This window comes from Amblyomma maculatum, chromosome 2 (assembly GCF_055883805.1).
Source record: "Amblyomma maculatum isolate TAMU_Amacu chromosome 2, ASM5588380v1, whole genome shotgun sequence".
Taxonomy (NCBI): Eukaryota; Metazoa; Arthropoda; class Arachnida; order Ixodida; family Ixodidae; genus Amblyomma; species Amblyomma maculatum.
The window spans coordinates 55,591,908-55,615,026 of NC_139345.1; the positions used below are offsets into that span (position 1 = coordinate 55,591,908).

A 23,119-nucleotide genomic window follows, 5' to 3' on the forward strand; every position below is an offset into this window, starting at 1 on the left:
CTGCGCGGCGGCCATATTTTGCTCAGTCCACCCGCTCCTCCAATCGAGTACGCTGTCAACGTGCGCCTTCGTAGAACCCGTGCATGCACCGAAAGGTGCATTGGAATGCTCACAAGCGATTGTTTAATTTTTTAACATCACAGCAGTCTAGCTCCACGCTCTATTCGGAATGATGCCAGCATGTTGCTGCGTGCCCTTCTGCAGCCAGCGCACCGTCGTAGACGCGCACGGAATCAAGGTATACGCGTGTATGCGACCGTTCGTTTGCAGTCCTAATCGGCTTTACAAGGGTCACCTGCATCGTGTAAAGCATTACTGCACGTCCCTCTGACTGGGAGCTAGCTCACAGAATGTGCTATCACCTAAAACAGCAAGGTTAATTGTTTTGCGCGCTATGGAGCCTTGTGAACTTGAAGGATAAACTTATGCTGCGATGGAGGACACGGGAGAAGGAGCAGTGCATGTGTAACGAATGCTATTGTACAAATACGTTCTTACATTTTGTACGTAGGTTACATTTACCATTGTGTATTTGATCTAAGACAAGGGCATGATTACCGAAACTACTTTTTACAGTCGTACGAAATGGTAGTGCTTGGTGCAGAGAGCAATACGGTTGTCTAGTGCGCCCGAGATATGCGTGTTTCACGCTGCAAAAGCAAGCGGCTGCCAAACCCGCGGCGTCTAGAAAAGCAGGAAAAGATGACATCCCACTAGTGTGTTGTAACATGCTCACGTACAGCCCGTTTCGACCGGTCCACGTCCAGAGCGCGCAGCTCAGGTTTTATGCCTGCCAGCGCGGCCGATAAAATAACGAAGCGTGCGCTTCACTTTTGTGTTTTTTCGAGTCACCCGATGGTTCGCTAATTCACAGCTACGTGAAATTCACTGGAATTTTTAAATATGTCGATTTCTTGTTTATTCCCTCTGTCAGAAAGTAAACATTTGAAGCCGTAATCTCATATGAAAGCGCTGACATTGGAAGCTTCGAAGAACTCGGGGGAGGAAGAGCTCGGCTGAAACAAAAAGGAATTTGAAAAACCAACTCACATTACTGCGAAGTGTTTGTGCTTTTTGCAACTGGTTGTGTTCATAAAATCAGATTTATATTATATCACATCGTTATAGAAAAATTAGGGGGTCACTTAAGCTCTGCCGTTAAAGGAATAACGCGATAGTGTCTCTCTCTCTCATACACACACAGACACGATGTTTTTTTCTTCGCGTGTTATGTTTTAGCTCTTTTATTTATTTATTTATTCATTTATTTTATTTACCAAATACTGCAGGCCCTAACTGGGCCCTAGCAGGAGGGGCGAAAAGAATACAATGCAGTGAAATATGAATTCATCAAAAGTAACATACTACACACAAGTGTAGTATGTTATATGTTGTTATGTATGTTATATTTCTATGTTATGTATGTTATGTTATATTTCTATCATTTTTTTATTTATTTTTATTTTATTTGACGTTTTATATTTTTATACACCAATACGCATGCGTCAGCAACAATCGGCTTTCCATTCTGAGCAATTTGACACTTTTGAACACATTCTTCAATTATTTCAATTAATCAATTACACATTCTAAATTTTCTTCCTTAGCATCACCAAGCACTGGTTTTTCATTGACACCTTTAAACCCTTACTTTCCAATTTTTCCTTTTTTTTCGTTTCTTTATTTCATGAATTGATCAATTAATTACAAAGATTTTATTAACTCGTCATCGCCTATCGCACACCAATCAATATTCAACCACTGGAAGCACAAATTACCATGGCACTTTTTTTTTTTTTACGCAGCCCCCGATTATTTCCGAGACTAATGCCAACTACTGCGTCGACGGCATGGGAAGGAAAGTGCTAAGTGCCAGTCCAACTTACGTCATATTACGCATGATCCTTTTATCATAAAATAAAATGCATCCTCGCTCATTTCACCAACCAAGTATCTTCCAGTGGGATCAGCGGCGGTGATTGCGCAAACCAAGCAAACAAACTCGCGATGATCTCTCATAGGCATTTAAGTAAACAGCAAAGGCGCACAGATAAAAAAAAATCCACATTACAGAACTCTGGATACTGTACCTGGATAGGGATGAAGCTGCGGATTGCCGAGGGGGAAGGGGGGGGGGGGGGGGGGGGGCATGCACGACTCGTAGAGCAATTTGTAACTGCGCTCGGCAGCGCAGCCGGTGGGCCCCGCCACGTCTCGGCTGTCAAAATGCGCTTCTAAGCGTCTCTAACAGAAACCGGCAGGGACCGAACAGAGGTCCAAGCACAGCACACTAGGTTAAAACGTGAAAAGGGCGAACAGAACGGCGAGCGCTGACGGACGGACACGAAGCGAACGGATGGAGCGAACAAAATATGGCGGCCAGCGCGGAATCAGGGTGCCGCTCACGGTTGCCAGACGTACTTTTGTAAACCCTCTATTCCCCTTCAAATGAATTCGGGGATGGGATGAGAGGAACGAAGGTGAGAGGGGGGCACACAGAGAGGATCAAAGGCATCGGGAGAGTCAGCGCGCTCCTGACGTCCGCAGATTGTTTAATTGCGATGCGCGAATCCAGGGAATGCTCTAGACAGGCGGAATTACGAACCCTAACACACCGCAGGAGCCGAGTGCGGCGGTGGCAGTTGGCATTCCGGCGTCGCCGCATCCTGAGCCAGCACTGCACAGAGTTAGTTCGTGGTGACGTCAGCAATGCTGCTTTAAATGTCGCGGAGTGAATAGGATCAGGGAGCGGACGTGGACTCCTTTCACACGTTATATATAAGCACGCTCTTCGTTCGCTCGTCGGATTTGTATCTTTCATCGCTTTGTTGTAACGTTCTGTCAGGTGTTTATTAGAACTGGCGATATTGATTGCGGGTGGTATTATTGCTTTCGGGTAGACGGGCAATGAAAGGAAGTTTCCTCACAGTATAGATAGCGCTTTCGTTATCGACTCAGCCCAGCTGCCTCGTTCCAGCGACAGCCAAAAAGGTACGCCGTGCTTTCATGTACTAAGTTGCAGTGGAGAGCAGGAAACTATATGTATACGGACTAGAAATGCACATGCAGTAAAAATTCGCCTCATGCTATGTACTCATGCGGATTCTGTAAATAGATTTTGTAATCAGTACTTACAACTTGATAATAGCTTCAAAAACCACTCTCCGGGTTTAAAGCAGTACAAAACATGATAAAGAACTCGCTATATTCTCCCTCGGGTTTTGTCTCCTGCATCGCTTTTTATCTATTTAAAGAACTGAGGAGGTAAAAAGGGGAGTCATCGAGTCCCTATTTTGGCACACGCCTACGAAGCTTCCTAACATTCTCTCCCCTGCCCCTTGATCACTCAAAGAGACGAGAGACCAATATGAGGGGCTGTCAGCACCGTGACTTTACAACTCGGCTGTCTTCGTCTCAGCGGTTCAGACCTCTGTCTTCGTCGGCACCGCGCGCAGCCCGCACAAGCGCTGTCTGCGAGAACGTCCACCGCATTGTGCGACTACGGAGGAACGCGATCCAGCCGGCCCGAGCGCTGACTTCGCCTTCATTAAGGAGGAGGCATTCGCGGCGAGGCCTGCATCATTCATGGGCCAAGCACAAAGAGGCAGCTCTGCTCCTGCGGTGGCGGCGACAAAGCGATGCGGAAAGCGCAAAGCGCGCCACCCGTACAAAGAGAGTGCGGGGAAGAGGGGCATTAAGGAGTCGTTTATAAGGCAAGGCTGCAGCCACAGAGAATGGCATAGAAAAAAAAAAAAAAAGGAAAGGAAGTAGAGCCTTGGTGTCAAAGTAAAACAAAACCTGAAGAAATGAAAGCCAGGTCTCCTCCTTTGGAGGCGACTGAACAAAAAACGAAGGGGAGTTCGGGAAAGGAAAAGGGTCGCCGAACGGGCGTTTAAGTGGCATGTGGAGAAGAAGAGATGGGAACGACATATAAGAGCGCTCTGTAAGAAAGGCTTCCCAGAAAGAGACGCTATTGCCAGGTCGACAAGAATTAGAAAAAGCGCTCGGAGGCCAAAGAGAGGATTAAATGAAAAAACAAAAGAACCGAAAATAGGAGAAACGTTGAAAGGAACATGGCGTCAAGTGCGCAGTGATAGGAAGCGAGACATATAAATTGCATGCGAGCCCGCAGGCAGTCTGTAAAGCAAGCTCAGCCAGGGCGGAGAAAAATAAGGGCGCGGAAACAAAGGATGAAGATTAACTTGAAGGCTTAAGAACTTTGTCGCGAATGGGGTCAGCCTCCGCGAGGAAAAATGGGGCCGCCATCTTTGGCAAGGACGGAATATAAGCCCCTTGGCTACAAATCTGCAGGCGTAAACACAAAGCTCAGCTCGAGTAATCAGGCGAATCTTTTGCCGGCCAGGACAAGGGGCCTTTGCGCGACTAGCACTTACAAATCGACGTACACGGCCGCTGACGAGCTCTGAGGTTTTGCATAAAAGGGTGGCGCCCAAAAATTACACGAGTGCGCTGATGGCGGCACGACTATTAGGAGATGGTAATAATATGTAACCTGCTACTATAAGCCGAAAGAAAGTCAAAAAGGCACGACAGAAATAAAGAGAAAATTAAAGGACAGCTAATCCTCGTCTCGTCATCGTTTCAAGATATGTGGCTAGTTTCCATGCAATATGTGGGCTTCTTTTTTCCTTCCAAGGATCAAAATGCAGCTTACAGAACATTAGAATCCAAAAGCGGCCCATGGATATCAGAGATGCGACAATGAACATTTAGCTTGGCCCCATATTTGCAAAGTGTGGTGACATTTCATTCTAATCGCTTTCTAATTGCGGACTCCGTCAACATATCTAGCTGAAGCCTCTAATAAGACGCCATATACAACCTAAAATGCACAATGTCTTCCGCTCTATATACTAAGATGTTGAGTGCGCATAGGGACACGAAACAAATGCAGGAGAGCCAAGTGCTCATCACATTGCGAGAAACGGCGCAGGTTGCCTGCCTTTTATTTGAAATTAGCTAGCGCTCAATTGTACTGCTCTGAAAAAGTTATAGTGGCTCATGTTCTGCTGCTACAAAGAAAACTTACCCGCCGTAAATTAGTTTCAAGCGTCACAAGACATGCAGCGATGTTATGGAAGGCGGAAACATCCTTCATCTCCGAGAAAGAAAATGGAAAGAGCATAAAACGCAGAAGCCGACAAGAAAACGACGGTTGTTGCTATCTCAGATGCAACCACGCTTTTTCCGGTTCATTACTCTTTCACCGCCCGCCACGTAGTGGCATACTCGTGACACATACACACTATGTAGCACACCAAGCGAAGCCTCTATGCATTGTGGTCAGTCGTAAGGGCACACGCTAGCGCAGACACACAATAAATGACCCAGTGCGTCGGCAGCAGTGCCTGCAGAAGAGGCCTGTAGAGGGATGTCGAGGAACATAACTCTATCTATGAGCGACATGACGTAATGCGGCTCCACAACGGTGGTTTCCGGGAAGCATAGAGTTCTTACACTAGAGGGAAAGCTGAGGGAGCTGCACTTCAGCCACCATGGGCGCGCTAAAAATCATGGGCCGGTGTGCTACTTGTTGCGGGATAGTCGGTTTTTCTCGGGTACGTGGAGTGGCGTTACTGCGAGGTTTCTTTTTCGTCATCATCATCATCTGAAGGTGCGTACATAGACCGCGAAAGCCATAGTAGCGAAGGCGCAGAAGCAGACGTCGCCAATAAATGATTTTTGTTTCCCGATATGCCACTAAAAACTTCTTTAAGTGATTGCACAACCATAAATATTTTTATAACGTTGTTCTGTTTCAAATTTTGCCTATTAAGTGCGAAATATTGGTATTTGTGCTGCTCAAAACTAAGTCAATAGGATATATGGATATTGGATATTGGATATATTGGATAAATCTCACACTGACATGCTGTTTCTCTCTATTTCTGCAATTTACAGTCACAATATTCAATCTTATGACATTATTTACGGTAGAACAATGTTTATCTTTCCATTAGTTTTGGCCAAAAGTTGTAGTTCTGCACTCGGTAGCTCTCCGGCCCATGATGCTTTGAGCGCCCATGGTGGCTGAACTGGCCGTCTAGAAACTCCATGTAAACTCCCATAGACGGCAGCACAGCTTCTCCTCTAGGTAAGAGTAAGAAACTCTATGCCGGGAAGCCCACATCGCGACGTGCGATGCACCACTCCCTCGGTTTGGCCGTACATGTGAGTGACCGCACCATAAAGTTTGCGAGAAAGTTAGGCTGGGCCGATGCGGCTGCAAATGTACGGATTCGGGCCTATACTTTCTTCTGTATTCGTTTTCTTTTCTGTGTGAGAGTGCAACGAAAGGAACAGCAGCAGTTGCATACCTAAGGCTCCAGTTTTTCATTTCTCTTCTGCCTTCGACGGCATCATTTTCTTTGCAGGACTGAATGCGTTAATTTATGACTTAAGTCACCTGAAGAGTAGACCCCCCCCCCCCGCACATACACACACACGCACACACACACATAGATTAATGCGTAAATAATTTCAACAACGTCAACTGACTGACATCCACAATTTTTCGTTAAGTACACAGAGAACAATAAACCTGTCTGTGGTCCCTGGCTCACGGCAGAAAGGCACAAACGATTTAGAGAGTCATATGCATGGCGCTATAGTTGAATGAATATTGTGCTCGCTAATGTACAGCGCTTCACAATATAATTCTCTCGGAGGTGTCTTGAACTAAGAGGTGAGATAGGGAAGGTTGTGAGTGATTTCGCACAGTAGACAAGCAAGCCGAGAAGGCATGTCGCAAGTACCACCTATTCAGGCGCGGTCCGGCCACGACCGAAGCTCAAAACCGTCCCCGCTTCACTGCACACAACAGTCGTGATAATAGCGCAGCCGTGGCTGCGCAGCAAGCACGTGGCCTTTCTTTCAAGCCAACACATAAAGGGGAGATAGGGGAAGAATAACTGAACGCCCGGGCTTTGGGGGCTGCCGACACCGCCGCGGGAAGAGCCGCCAGCTGTCGCCACATCCGCAGTGGCTCGCCGAGCTTCTTTGATTAAAGGCCGCCAGGACCGCGGAGGCGAGCACGGTGTAGTCCATATAAGTGGCAGCGGCAAAGCGTGTTTTGACTCTAGCCGTAGCATAGGAGAACAGTGTGGAGACATCGGAGGGAATGTGGGGAAGGGGGCGATGCATGGCTTGGCCCGGGTTCCCTTCTACATGCCGCGAGTTAGGTCGGTGCACACAACGATATCAAAAAGGTCCATGTGGAGAGAGATACGGAAGAGGGGGAAGCCAGAGAGAGAGGGTTTTCAAGAGAAAGGGCAGAGTACAGCAAAGAGTGGAGCTCACACCATTTCGCATGTCCAAAGTGCGCGTGCGTGCGCGCACACACAGACATCGTGCCGGGTAAATTACACGCTCCAACGAAGAATGGAAGCACGGCATAAAGAGGACGGAGCACGTTGTACGAGCAGGGAGGCGGCGCAGCTCAAAGCAGTGCGCGACACCCGGTTTCGTGGCTGTCGCCTAGGGGCTACAGAAGGTGGGAGCGTGGGAGGGGATGAGGTGGAAGAAGGAGAGAAACTTCGCCGCACTTTGTGCCCGGGCGAAAGCTGGCAAATTTAATTTGGCGTGCGCCAAGAAGGGAAGGCTACGCCGCTGCTTCTCGTATAATTGCACGGGAGGCCGTACGCGCCGCGCCTGCTCGCGATTTTTCAAGGAAAGTCGCTTCAAAGGGTTGTCTGTAGTAAGGAGAGGAGAACAGGTGGAGGGAGGGGAAGGGAGGCGGAGAGCAGCCGAACGGCCTACGTCGCTGAAGGCTCGTTTAGAAAAAGAACATACCGTTCACAAGTGTCAGCAACTCCGCAGATGCTATTCGAGACAACTGTCGGCTTTACTCTACCTCTGTATGAGCTGCTGCTTCGTTTAGGCTGTGCGTGTTGTTCGGGGGCCCGCTGACACAATTAATGAGAAACCGCACTCCTAGTGTACGTTGATACGCATGCAAGATGTACAGGAAAGAAAATGGGACTAGACGATTTCGCGCTCGCCTGTCTCCGGCAGTTTTTCGTGGAACCTATATATGACGTCGAGACAGGACTTTACTTCTGTCTGAACCCGCTAGTTGTGTCTGTCTCATTGTTCTGACTGGAGCTTTTTCTCCCTCGTCGTCGCTGGCTCCCAGTGACTCACTTTAATTGAGTTTGGAAAAACTGAGCACCCGAGTACTCTTTAAAGAGCCCAGAGAGCAGGGCGTAAAATCATAATCGCTATGCAAACTCTCTCAGCTGCGGCTTCCCTGCGGGTTCCGCTCACGAAGGCGGTAGGAACCGCCTGGTTGGGAGAATCGACGCGGCGTGAAGGCGAGCGATGCGAAGAAACCCGCGAGACAGTACACCTAATGGAATATCTTGTTCTTCACTTCTGCGTGGCTGCCAAACTATCAAGGAAGCACATTTGAACAAAGGGAGGGAAAAATGATGAGATGAGGTTGCTTAGTCAATACTGACTGTGAGTTACAGGAATAGAGTCTATGGACTGAAAAGGTGGTTTTGTTAGGAGATCGCAAAAGGTTTGAGCACTCAGCGGTAAACTATTCAATGTTAGCGATAACTATACGCCATGCACTTACATTAGTAGAAACTTGGGCAAGAAGGCAGTTAGGAAAGAAATAATCATTAATTTGGCGAAGCACTACATCGCATCCCGTTTTCATTAGTTGAGTCAAAAACGCATCGTGCTCGAGAAAGTAATACTCAGGAATGAGCTTCTAAAATTCCTTACTTTCCAGTAGCATATTGCTTGACTTCTGTCTGTAAGGCTCGTGCTACAAGCAAGATATGCGCGCGAAAAACACAAAACTCTTTACGGCCGCAAACAGAAAATATCCGAAGTATACTTTAAGGGAGTGGCCGCATGAAATCTAAAAGGTTTGTGTAGAAGGTGCGGCCTATGGATTTAGTTAGTTGAAAATTTTAACGCAACAGCGTTAAGGGCTTTGTGTGCAGAAAAGTCGATGTCGGCGTTATAGTTGTAACGCGTATAGCTGTAAACTACTTTGCGGAAACCCTCCGAGTCGACATGGTTCCTTCGCAATGCAAAGCAAGCGCGCAACCACTCCGCCACAGAATTTTTTTTGTTCATTGCCAGTCAACGAAGTACATACAGGCATAAAAATAACCAGCCTACCTTTGGCTTAGACGATGCATTATCGCATTGCTTCTCTCAATAAAGGAGAATCTAAAGTGTGCATTTCCTTATGACTGTCAGCTAATATTCAGGTGCGTCGTTAGATATAAATTAATTACGGAAGTAATAGTTAAGCGGCCAGCAAATGACATTTTCGCTTTGCTTACCTAAGATGCGGCGCTCACTGGAAAATTCTTCGTACGACGCTGCCGCAGCAGATGGCGCGAGCCGCAGCGCGATTCAAAGCCTTATGCATCCATTCATCGTCTTCAGAGCATTGGGGTTTAAGGACAGCGGAGCTATGGCGTTGAACTTTTAATGGCGAAGGTTAAACGCCGTCCGATTTTTTTTTTACCGCACAACCGAATGTGCTCGCGTTACAGTATTTTTATTTTCCTATTTATATGCTATGATGTCGACTTTCGCGTCTGACAAAATGTTTTTTCAGTTTCACTGTTTAAATGCATGTCATATCGTGTTGCTTGTTTATTTTTCTTGTATAATTAAAGAGTTTTTTTCTAGCGAACTTTAGCCTTACTTCCTTTTTGCTTCATATTTCTACAATCTAGTGCGTTTGTTATCCTCAGTATAGTCCCTGTCCATTTGTAATCAATTATTGCATCCTGTAGTCAAGTCTTGCATTTGATTCCTGGACCTCGCCAAGCTACGTGAACAGCTTTTATACCGGGTACCATCCAGAAATATCTGCTAAACAAATATAGTTGAAGTGAAAGTGGGAGGGAACACGGCGCTTTCTATGATGATCCTTTTTTTATAGCGGCCAAATATATGGACGTGATAGCGTCGTCATACTTTGGATGATCGTGTTACAAGTCATTAAGGTGCACCAAATTATTAATGCTGATGAACTCCCTATAAATTGAGTGGTCTCACACTAATAAAATTCGGAAAAGCTTACAACCGAAGATAGCGTAGTCATAGATTGAAATTTAAGTGACGGAGGGCGGAGGTAGTTCGCGTTTGAGGGAAGCAGTGCAGGCCCGGAAAGAGGATACCAATTGACAAAATGATGTAGTACAGATGTGCTCCATATTAAAACAGGGTGAAAAAGACGAAGTCGGAATTTTTATTCGTCTTTTTCGCGCTGTTTTAATGTGGACAACAAAAACCAACTCTCAGCTTTCTGTTATTCTAAGTAGAGATGTGATCACCGCAAGAAAATTTACATCCACCCTTGTACCTTCCAAGTACGGGGGTATTGTTTCTTGGTATTTTAAAGCTGCTTCCAAGCTCTCAGATAATACTGTTTGAATGCAAAGCTTTTATATTAGTGCTGTATGCATGTTATGCTGTGAAGATTTTCAATAAGTGCTGCGAGGTTTTATTTTATAAGTGCTCCTCCTAACTCTTAGCAGCGCCAAAATATATGTCAAGCTTATTCAAGAGAAAGGCCAACACTGATTGTTTAGAGTAGTTAGTAGTTAAGGAAGTCTTAACCACAGCCTTCAGCACGCATGAAAAAGTTTGGTATCGAGAGAGGCGGTAGACAAGTTTTTCAACACGCCGTCAAACGCCCGGCGCTTATAGCGACCGCGCCTAGAACTGTCACTTCTTTATTCCAGTGGAAGCTTTGTTCACCATAGAAAATGATGAAGGCGGAAAAAGCTGCGCAAATAAATTAATAATAACCTATTTGGAGACACTGTATGGCACGCATAGATTACTTAGACTGCGTGGGTGCTTTTACCGACCTTTGTCCGCAGCATACAAAGGTGCAGCTGAGGGAAAAACCTACACCGAGATTTTCGAGTTCTAAAGAAATAAAAGGAAAAACTTTCGTTGAACGTTAAGTTAGAAAAAATAATAACAGAGAAATAATAGTGGAACCCGGGGACCATAGTACGCCACAGAGAAAAGAGGCAGGGAGCACTTTTTTTTTTTTTTTTTTTTTGAGCGAGGGGAGCTACTGGGCACAAAGGGAGGGATATGCCGCCAAGTTTCTTCGTGACTGTCGAGCGCAGGGCGTAAAGTAGGCGGTCTGTTGGTTGGGGCTGCGTCGCGCACCAGACTAATAGGACGCGCATGGCGGAGTGAGTACACGGCGTCTAGCGCTCGCTGTGGGGAGCGAGCCGGCGCGGCAGCTCTTATAATTAGGCCTAACGAAAAGCAGGGCCGTCGCGACTGTTACTGTGGATGCTATTTTTTTTTTTTATTCCAGCTTCACCCGCAACCGTATCTTCTCCTTTTCCCTATCGCCTCCAACCTTCCGCTCTCTCGACGCACGAAGCGTGTCTAATCTCCATTTCTGAAGAAATATCCTTCTGTAAGAAGAACGCCGCTTGCAGCAAAGAAAAAAAAACAAAGAGAACCACAGTAGTTGCGAATAAAGCAGTACAGTCCCTAATTCTATAGACTGTCTCATAAGCCCCCAGTACAGGCCCCATGCAGACTGTCTCATAAGCGAGACTTTTCTTCACAAGAGTTATATCTTCCACCAGATATTTCAAGGAGTGAGAAAAGGTTTTATTCGGCCATATTCGTGCAGGTTCTGGTCACATCCATTATGATTAGCATTTCATCTAGCTCTAAAAGGCACTGGAATTTTGGAATAAGATACTATATTTCACCCCAACTTGTTTCATAATGACAAGGACTAGACGTAGGCGAAAACATAATTTTTTTTAGTGCTAAATGTTTGAACGGGCATCATCATGCATTTTTTCTTGCTTGATTTCTTTAATCCGTGCTTGCACGCTTTTGCCTGCAAACGACTCTACGCTAAAGGTATCCTCATGAATACAGAGAGAATGGGCGCCCACTGCATTGAATTAACTTTACACGGCTGCATGAGTTCATTTGACTACTATGATACGCAGTTCAGACGCGGAACAACACAGAAGTAACCCGAAAATAGGATTCTCAATTTCTTCATCCATTCCTAAAACAAACTTCAGCAGAACCAATGCAGCTTAAGGCATGGTGTACATGACGTAATTACGTTTGAATAATTCGTATTTGACGAAGTTCTTAGAGATCATATTGGCCTCTAGAATATTCAGATAGTTAACGGCTTTTCGGCGCCGAACGTCCTTGCCTCGGCATATATAAATTAATTACTATTAATGTGTTAAGTTATTCAACCATGCAGCTTATACGGGCTTCGAAAACTGTCATAGGAGGGAATTAACCATTATATAACGCGTATCCGAGGCAGAAAAATAATAAAGAAAACAATCGTTACGTGTTGCAATCATCTTGTTTTTGCCATTTATTTTATGTGGCACCGAAGCGGTGCCCGGCGGACGTTAATGCGATTACGAATCCCTCCAGGCTACTCCGCTCTCCAGAGAGATAGTAGTGAACGATTTCTCTAGACATGTATCTCGTTCTGCCCAATCGCTGTTGCATAAGCGCTCCCGACTCCCATTTCCATCCTCTCGGTGAGGCGAAAGTGTATATACGCGTATTATATAAGCAAAGTAACGGAAATACCACTTACTATCATGTAAGGTTTCCACTTAGAACGCGGCTTTAAGTGCACCAAATGCTCGCGTCTCCATCAGGGGAACCGAATCTCGCGTGGGAAGGGGATTCGGGAAGCCAAAGAACTCTTAGTTGCCGGCAGGCCACCCCGCGCGTCCCATATACGCAGACTCGGTCTCGAACTAATCAGCCCAGTCCGAACTAATCCCCCGCGAAGTGGACCTCAGCGGCTCTCGTGCTAAAGAACTTAATCTTCTCATACGGCCCCGACTGAAACCTTCGCTTCGCAAGTAACTGTTCGAAAGAGGCTACATTTGTAAGACAGTGAAAAAAAAAAAAAAAAAAAAGCAAACTAAACAGCAATTAAAGACAGTGGCAGCTGTCCTAGACAGATTTCGCACAGCGGAGAAAGGAAGGAGACGAAACTAAAGATTGTGCAACCAGTACGCGGCGAATAGAGATGTAGAAACGCAGAGAAGGCGCGGCGCATGTCAGACGGCGGAAATCCTAGCAAAGCGGCGGAGGGCGCTGCACCGCGGTCGCCGCCGCCGCAGGCGCGCGTCACACGTGGAGCGGCAGGCAGGCCCGCGCTCGTCCAACTAATGGGATCCGAGGGATTCGCGGGAAATCCTGCGAGCCGACGCAACTGTGTCCCGGTTCTAGAGAGAAGAAGAGCACAAGGGCTTCTCCTCCCGTTGCTTCTTCTCTGAATCTCGGGCGTGCTCCCTGTGTAGAATGGAAAAGCCGCGCTGCGCAAGAGTAGAGAAGTTCCGCCGCCGCCGTGCTCTTTCCCCGGCTCAAGAGAAGCACCGCACTAGCGCAAGGCTCGGAAATTCGGAGCCCTCTTGATTTCTGCCCTCCTATTGTTTCGGACGCGCCACTCCAGCCCATTTCACTCGCAGAGGTAGTGTGCATCTTAGCCCCCAGCTAATTGGTATAGGGCGCACGTCTTCATACGGGCGCGCCGCCGGCAGATCGCTCTTCCTTTGGCGTTGTTTTTTCTTCGTTTCGTAATACGATGCCAGCTTGTTCGCTGCTTGCGATGTCGGGAGCGTTTTTTTATCGCAAGAGGATCCACTTCAAGAAATAGGTCTGAGACAGGCCAAGGATTGCCTAGCGCCCCCCCCCCCCCACACACACACACACACATAAAACAACCAGACAAACAAAACAAAACATGCAGGCCTCCATTCTCGGCGTCCTTGCATGCGTGCGTGTGCACGTTCGTTTCCAGAAATGCGTCAATTATCCCTTCACTAAAATAAATTGCAAGTACCCTACCTTAGAGTTGTGAGCCTTTATCTTTTTTTTTTTTCTGCTTTTGTGAATACAATAGTGATGGGAGAAACAAAGAAAAAGGTATGCCCAGGAGATGCTCAGTACGGCATAAAGCAAGACAAACATGAAGAAACTGAAGCATCCAGCACTGCGCAAACTATTCATTATGAACAACGAAAAGAACAGCATAGAAGAAAAATTGCACATTAAAAAAAAAATTTACATAACCAGGTCTTATACCCCTGTCACACGGGCACTTGTAACACATTGGGAATAAAGGTTCTTTGCTCCAAAGGCGGTTGACGAGCAGCTACACGGCAAAGCCTCGATACCTTTGCGAAAAAGGTGGGAAAGGCGTTCGTCAGCGGCAGGCATGGGCGCCAGCGAGCGACCTCCAAGAACAAAAACGTTGACGCAGATATCATTTTGAATATTATATTTCAGCCTAATTCCATCCGTCGATGGGTTAATTTAACATTACGATGAATTTTAAATATCTGGAGTGCTCAAATGTTTTCTGCAGCCGTATCGACCCCCACATGCTTTGCTTTGCTCCTTGTGCAGTGTTCTCTCTTGCATTTTTGTCGTAAGCGCATTTTTCGTTAGGCAGCGTTTGCTCGCTAATGTATTATTTATTCCGTATCGCCACGCTTTAGCTGAGTTGTTTTATATATTTAACTTGATTACGCCGGTCGACTGAAGGCACTTGCGGAGGTTACCTGAATCATCATCGTCATCCATTACATTTGCCTTTGTCGTCTCCCTGCGCCGCTGCTCCTTTTTTTTTTTCTTTTTTGCTTTTGCTCCTTTAAAACAATAAACTACCTTTGTAGTAAAAATCTTGGAGAAGTACCGTGCAACCAGGGTATAATCATCCGTTGTATCGAGGGACGTCATTAATGAGGACTCATGAAGTACTGTTTACACGGCCCGATTATCGACCCGAGCCAAAAACATCAATAAATCAATAACCTCCCTCATCATATCAGAGAGCGAAGCTCCCGCTGCAGTCGTAAGACGATTCAGCGGCGCGAATAATGACAAGATGGCGAATGTTTGAGGGATGGTGCAATCACATCTTCGTACCTTATACGCTAGCGAGCGTAATCATTATTATGGCACCATTTTGAGAGGGCAAGTGAACCGATGCAACTTCAACGCGTCTTATAGAGAGCTCTGACACGTGTAAGTACTCGTTTCATCATTCCAGCGGGCAGAACTGGTCGTTTACAATTTTATTCGCGAGATTCTATAAAAAACGAAAATCGCAAAAGCGTTACAAATACATCTCGAAACGCCAACGCCTGTGCTACGTGCACTTTTCCTGCATGCTGTTTTCCTAGCATCAAAGCTAAGTGCACTAACAACGAGATTCAAAACCCCACTATTCACAAAAAAACACGCTGCAGGAACGCATTCCAAAACGGTTTTATGCACTATTCATTATGCGTTTTGCAACTAAAAGCGCAATAAAGGCCTGGCTTTATAACCAAAAAAGCGGGGCCCTTCGAGATGTCCTCCTTTCGCTAATTTGTTTGCAGTGGAATTCTTGTAATCTTTTTTTCATTGAAAATGCTATTAAAGGGATCATATTTGATGCTAGGACTTGCCCGACTACATTTCAATAAACAACCCAAGGCCTGTTTTCAACATGAATGCATGCATTAATACTCCTCGCTCCAATTGCCGCTATTATGCCAGGTAGCCATCAGTGCAGTTCTTAAACGGAAGTTCTGGTCGAGGAAAATCCACAAGCTTCTCAGCGACGCCATCTCGCAGAGAGGGGAGGTCTGCGGCGCGCTACGTGTAGCCTCGCGAGAGGCGAACTCTCCGGTTGACCGCAGGAACCGGACAGCGACTCACGAGTCACCCCTTATCGGACGGCGACGGTTAAGGCAAGCCCAGGGCAGGTTATGTGGGCGGCTAGAACTGGTCCCGGCCAAAGGAAGCCCAAAGAAGGCAGAGAGGGTCACGACGCTCTCTGTACTCCTCAAAGCAGAAACAATGAAGAGTTAAGGAAAAAAAAAAGTTAAAATGGTTTGAAAAAGAAGGTAATTAAAAAGAACATCAGACATGCCGTCTAGAAAAGGAGCCAAGGAGAGGCAGAGAGCGGAGCTGGAGCGCGGGCTTAGGAAACACAACACTTGGGCGTCGTTGATATAGGCGGCCAAGAAGAGAGCATCGTGTAACCTCTATCAATGGAAGCGCCGACTTGAAGCGAAGGAGTGGGATACGTTACCCCAGGGATCGGGGCCAGCCGGAGACGGCCCTCACGGCTTTGTGCCCCTATCAACTGAGGAGGAGACTCTTGTGTGATGCGGAGAGAGAGAGCGGCAGTGGCAAGGATGGAGCGAAGACATCCTCCTTCAGCCGAAGAGCTGGCTGCACTGCAGCACCCCGGGGGCTTGCGTGGCACGCTGTCATTCCCTCCCCTTCCTCCCGCCTTGCGAAAGCGATAAAAGTAGTACGGCGATAGATCCGGCCTGCTTTTGGCCTCTGCTTCAACTTACTATGAATTATTTTTTATTTTATTTTTTTTTTTTTTTGTTTACTGTGCGCGAGGCGGCTGAAGTGCCCTTGTATCCCAAGATGGCCGCCATGTAGGACCTCCTTCTTGTGAGTAAGGTAAAATTCTGATAATTTCGAATTTGAGAAATTTTGAAGGAAGGTTGCTGGCGATGAGTGAGCTAGAGTGCCTGTTAAAAATGAATCGAATTGCCACACTTCAACGCGTCGCAAAGGTGCGTTGATTTATAAGACGGGAAATGAAAAAAAAATTATTTCTCCTAGTGCGAATAAATTATCTTTTGGCGCAACAAATGAAGAATTTGCAAAAAAAAAAAGGACAAAACAAATGGAAAAAATATTCATTTAAGAAATTTCGGAGATTCTGATGCTGCGAGAAGCTGTGTAGAAAAGCGTCTAGTAAGTGTCGCATCTTCTGCTACTTCCAGAGTGTCCCTGCTACTTTTGATGCAGTCTCGGCACATCAGACAGAGCACCCACACAGAGATAGATATCACCAAAGCAGAGCACCCACAGTGTCTTCTGCATCTTCTGCTAGAGTGTCCCTGCTACTTTTGATGCAGTATCGGCGCTTCAGGCAGGACACCCACTCGAATGTCTTCGTTTTGCAAGATGTCACCGAGAAGTCATAGAATTTGCTTCCAACATTGCTATTGGTTAATCCCCATCAGCGCAAGTAAACGTGAGAATAACGCTAAGGAGAGCTGTGGCAACCTAGAAATGTCGTCTGTCTCATTACTGCATGCGCACTACTCATAAGTAATGAATAATTTCGCGCGATGTCTAGTCTCTTTTATGTTATAACAGGAATGACTTATATGCCTACGGAGAAGAAAAACGTACTACATGAGCATAGAAATGTTAAAAACAGTTTTTTTTTTTTTTTTTTGCAAATGAAGAATAAAACTCTAACGAAATATTTAAAAAGGCGTCCTGATGACCTAACATTATTACCTCTGCTAGGACTGAAAGTATGGATATTAATACTAAAAAAAAGCGACTTAAAGTGTTCCATAAAATCCAATTACTCATTTCATTCGGTTCGGCTTGAATATGGCGACAGGATCAGACAAGATCAGCGAGCTGCTGGTCCCAGAGGTCTCTCTCTCTCTCTCTCTCACACACACACACACACACACACACACACACACACACACACACACACACACACACACACACACACACACACACACACACACACACAAAGCGAGTCCCAACGTTCCCGAAAGAAATTGCCATTGCACCAAGTAGTGGCTGCGTCATGCAGCCAGTGGTGTTGGCGTGCACTCGCTAATGAGCCAATAATTTGGTGACTTCCGATGGACGCTTAAAAATCACGACCTAGACGTCCAACCAGTGTCGGAGGATCAAACGGATTCGAGATCTGAAAAAAAGGTTTCAGCGATATTTCTTTTGTTGGTTACTCCGATTGTAAATTGAGACACAAATGTCAGCAATCTAGAGAACCTTGATTTTCAGTGAAGTGTTCTCAATAAGTTTCAATGTATCAAGTTTAGGAATTTATACACAATGTCAGAACAAATGCGCCGCTAAGCCTTAACACGACAGGCAAGCCTCGCCTTATTAGTTTTTTTTGTAAATCAGTAAAGCTTACTAATAAAAAAAAACTGAGATTGGGTCGTTAGTGGCTATGTAGCACGAGGTTGAGGAAATGCGCTAGTGGATGTTTACGGATCATGCGCTGCGAATACCTCCTGCGAGTCGATACTGTTCGTGAACGTAAAAACATTCCTTGAGCGCTTTTAACAAAGCCAAATCAGCGACAGAAACAGTTCTTAGATTACTGCATATCACAGCAATGAACCGTGACAGAAACAGCCCTTGTAGAGCGGCCGTCTCATAGATGCTATTTTGTCTTCTCATCGCCTTCCTGCAAATACAAACGAAGATAAAAACAGGACAAGTATTCCCTACACCTGCTTCAGAAACACAGCAGACGTCATTCAGGCAATCGCTCTACATCGTCAGCCTAGCACTCGGTTGGAAGAGGCATAGCTCAAAGGGAGTAAAATTTGAGTAGACGTAAAGATTTTCATATAAATGTTCGTTCTTACAGTTTTGGATCGGCTCTAGTTTGTTCTACGGCTTAGCAGTTACGATCAAGTTTTTTTTTTTTAACGACGTGAACAGTATCTCTGGTGTATCATCCACGGTATGCATTGCGCTCTACAGCAAGGTTCGTTACTCTAAAAGCAGCAGAGCCACGTTAACTTTTTTTAAAGCCTAAAGATAACAGGCGATTAGGAAATGTAGAGAAGTGTACACCTCAACCGGGATGACGTGAAAAGCACTCGCGGTCAAGGACAGATAAAATTAAAACGCGTCCTCGCCGCTCCTTTGACCCCTTCACAAAGGTCTTATGACAGTTAACGCGAGCTGTCGCGAACAGCCAAAGACAGTCTGCTTGTTTCTTTCCGCGGCAAACTGCTGGATATCCAGAGAACCGCGGTCTGCACGGAGACGCTCGATCACTCAACCGGCGTCTTCTGTCCAGGACCACGTGGGCGCATATTTTGAACGCGCCTGGCCACGCGCGCTCACGCCCCCCTCCGGAACCCGTCGGGGGCGCTTTGTGGTGTGGAAGGCAAGAAGAGCGCGGAGGGATGAACCGAAGAAAAAAAAAAAAATCCAGAGGAACGGCAAGACTTTCAGCAGAACAGGACTTACAGCTTTCTTTCCTGCGAGAGCAAAGGCTGGTGCCGGGAACTTTTCTTCCTTTACTTCTCGTCTCGCTTCTGGCTTCCCGTCGCGTGGAGAAGCAAAACACAACACACGCGCTCTACGGCGACGGCGTTGGGGCGCAGCAAGTCCTCCGAGAAGAGACCGACAAGTCCCGCGAACAGTTCAAGCCCGCACTGATCCGGCGGCTGCTCGCCGGTTGACTGTAATAACAAGCCGTGCCGGATGCGAGAGGGAGTCGTGGGGCGTAGCGTCACGTGACTTGGCGTCGGCACCAATGGAGGCCCTCCCGCCATCGACCGCTGACGTCACGTCGACCGTCGTCGTCGTCGGCGGCTGTGGCGGGTCGTTTGTGAAGCCGCAAAGGAAAGGAAATAAAAACAAAACTATTGAAAGCCGAGTAAAATTGCGGGGGAACGACTCTTGCCTATTTTGCCATGCAACTCATGAAGAGCAGAAGCGAATACCGCCGCCGCCGTGGGAGAAACAGGCTGCAAACGTCACGGACTCTAAACTTTCATCCTAGTCGTTATGGGTGAAATCGGAGACTTGAGCTCCACGGTGCTTTCGGAGCATGTTTCGAAGTTTCTGATGTTTGCCCTCGTATCACTGAAGACCTGTAGGAACGCCCCATTCAAAGGATCTTCTTCCTTTTGCAGATGCAGCGGGCGCGGCACGTGGCCGTAATGCATTCGTAGGGGGAAACAAATATTCAAACACGGCCTTGCTCTACCCTGTCGTTTTCCATTCAAGCTTGCTTTAATCTTAATACCAGCTTGTTTTGAGCGATCTGAAGGAATATCAGATCAGCTTCGCCAAGCCGCGGTACCTGAAGAAATGCGAAAAAAGTCGGCAGATGCCGGAGAAGGCGTTTGTAAACGGGGAGGGCGGTGAGAGCGGCGCCATACTCAACGCACTTGAACTCTATTCAGAAAAAAGAAAACTAGCAGGGCTACCATCATAAAAACCTACAAAAAGAGTTGTTTCTGCTAAGAAGGCCTAATGCGTTCGATATGCTCTTGCATATTATGGATCAGCCCTTGCATGCACATGGAAATGTATGAGTTCAGCTACAATAAAAGACTCTTTTCTTTTTTGCACGCATTCCCATTCGTTGACCTCAACTCTGCAGTAGCAGCAGCCTTTAAAAACTGTCCAGAGCTGCTTATCGACTCCTGATAGCATTTGGGAATCAATTAGCTTAAAGGTAAATTTCAACTCCTGAGAAAATTTGCTGCAACGTTTCGAAGTATATGTGACGATTCGAAATAAGTCGCAACGTACATGCCCACAACATTGCGTAGTTGGATTTGCTCGAAAATGTGCGCGCTTGAAACCAAGCGTATGTTTGAGTACACATGTATGTGGGACAATAAAAAGAAGTTCAGAGGTTTTGTAATTCTTACGGATTGGTATAAGTTACATATTTACCTGTGCTTTCTTAAGAGCTTTTTTATGTATGCTAATTGCTAGAAGGAACACGGCTTATCTCAATGGGGCATCAGACTGCTGCTACAGTGCGTAAGAATTTGATTTTGGGAACTTGCCATAGAACCAAAAATATCGATTTATGAAAGAACGATGAAACGCGGCAAACAGATGAGCTGCCGAAAGCAGGAAGCTTGTCTGCAACTGTTTGCTAAACAAACGCTTTGCAAGTTGGTTTCATATCCTTTCTGACGATAAGAAAACAATCGCAACTCAAATCCGCTAATGAGGAAGGTTTACAAAAAAGAAGACGGAAATTGTTACTGCTTAGAAGGCATGCATAGTCAGCAATATGTGTATCATTCCAAGAGAAGTTGTAAATTTTTGCAAAAGATGCAGAGAAAACGAAGTAACTGAATCAAGCGCCCTTTACTTACGAGATATACGGTCAGTTTTCTTTTCAATGTTCGTGGCTAGTGAGGGTTGCAGTCAGATTTAATGGCAGTGACATGTTACGTGATTTATTCAGACATAACTCTTGTCACGTCTCAAGGTGATTGCTGGAAACCTTTCGTTCTTATCCGCAATAAGAATGGCTGCGAAAAGTAACTCCGATGCTACCATTGGAGTGGCTCATTGACGTACTGGTACCAGATTTTAGCATGCGAATTTATTTGGCGATTTTCTTCGAGCCCCTGTTCTGTTGCAAAGTCGTGATGATATGAGCCCTCGGAAATCCGGCGTCTGATGGAGCGAAGCCTCCAAGCCAAGCTAGCGGGCTTCGTGTAACCTCGACCATGACACGTCAGCTAACCAGGCTCCTCGCTACGGCACACGCTAGAAAGAAAGCTGCCCACCCAGCCATCGTCCCCTTGGATTCACGGCACGACTTCATTTTCGCCCTTTGATCATACATCCTCCCTGCTCCCCTTTCCAGAATCTCCCCAACCATAAACACCAACTACGCCCCCTCTCCACAAGGCCTGCACTCAATAGACGATCATGTATAAGCAGAACGAAAAAAAAAAAAAAACATATATCTGAATACCATAAGTCTGCCATATTCTTAAGGACCTGTAGTGCGAAGAAAGGATAGCCGATGGTCGCTTAGGGTAACAAGCTGGATTCTAAGGGAAGGAAAGCGTAGCAGGGAGCGGCAGGAAGTTAAGTGGGCGGATGAGGTTAAGAAGTTATCAGGGGTCAAGTGGATGGAGCTAGCTAGCACAGAACCGGGTTAAGGGGAGAAATATGGGAGAGGCCTTCGCCCTGCAGTGGGTATAGTCAGGCTGATGATGATGATGATGACCATAAGTCAACTTAAGATTGCAATGCGGCAGCATTGGATGTAACGTTACCTACTGGTAGTTTACGTCGCTGCAGCCCAGCGGTCTTGTTGTCACTTTACTACTTCTATGGCGACATACTTCGTTGGACTTCCTATGGTCGCCTGAGTAGAGCCGCAGCTTGGGTGGAGGGCTGAGGGGATGAGTGGGATTGCGGCGGCTGGTGAAGGTGGCGGTTTGTCGTCGGGAAGCCCTCTAGGTATAGAGCCTTGCTGAGGAGGTGAATGTGGGTGGGAGCTCTGGAGGGTGAAGGGGCGAGGGTCGATGCTCTTCGTTTCGGTTTTAGGCTTCACTTGACAGATGCCAGACCTCGGCGGGCGATGACACTACAAGCCTGCTTTGGCAGTAAAATGCAGATTTTGGGCACACTAGCAGCTATAATTCTTTTCGTACTTTTCGTAAAAAAGTCCGACATTGCGTTCTATGTCTGTGTGGCAGAGTATCTCGGCTTTATGTGTTGATTATCGACATGAGCAAAGCGAGAGTGAATCTGTGGGCCAAATGCAGGGTGGTCACTTCTATTGCGCCCTCGTAGGCTTGCAGCAGTATGATGGACAACGCAGGCAGGTACATATATTTATGGACTCATGATGTCATCCTGGCGACTGAAGGTTCGCATTTATTCGAGTGTTGACCAGCTGTTTGATATGGGACATAACGTGCAGTGTAAGAAAACCAATATTTATGTTTGTGAAGTTTTCATTCCTTTGGTACTTCGGCTATGACATACGGGCTAAACTAGAGGTCATGGGTTCGAATCCTAGCCGTGGCGGCTGCATTTCATTGGAGGTGAAATGCAGACATCCTGACAATGCAAAGTTAGTACAGATTAAAATACCCCAAGTGGTCAATTGTAATCCTGGAGCGTTCGACTGCGGCGCCCTTGCAACTATCCTAGTATGCTTTATTTTCTCCCATTGCTTCCGCGCAGTTTCGTGTCGTTAAATTCCGCCCACCACCATGATGTTTTCAGCGTTTTTGATCACGCTTTAGCTCTAGAGAACAATATCCATCGGGGCACACAGTCGTGTTGAAGTTCATGCGCATGCACTGGCGCAGAGGTTGATTGAGAGAGAGGGCAGTTATGGTGGAGGAGAAGCGAGTGTGCACCGTTTTGCAGAACACATTTCTTCCTCTTCATCGATAAAACAGTGCGTTGCGCAGTTTCCTAAGAAAACTTCTTGCACAAAGGAGCAATCATTACTGCTTTCCTTCCCACATACCCATCCCGCTTCAAGCGT

At 46.4% G+C, this 23,119-nt stretch overlaps 1 protein-coding gene across 18 annotated transcripts in view; it reads right to left on the reverse strand.

The window, feature by feature from the left end:
- LOC146198696 (alpha-1-macroglobulin-like) overlaps window positions 1-19,318 on the reverse strand; it is a 125,880-nt gene extending 106,562 nt beyond the window's left edge. For 14 of the 18 annotated variants that reach the window (XM_084594180.1, XM_084594192.1, XM_084594187.1 and 11 more), the window contains exon 1: window positions 19,096-19,318. The gene's annotated coding sequence lies outside the window, so the exon portion shown is untranslated. The remainder of the gene's footprint in view (window positions 1-19,095) is intronic. The other 4 variants (XM_084594197.1, XM_084594191.1, XM_084594196.1 and 1 more) reach the window with 1 other exon arrangement.
- Between the last annotated feature and the right edge of the window lie 3,801 nt (window positions 19,319-23,119).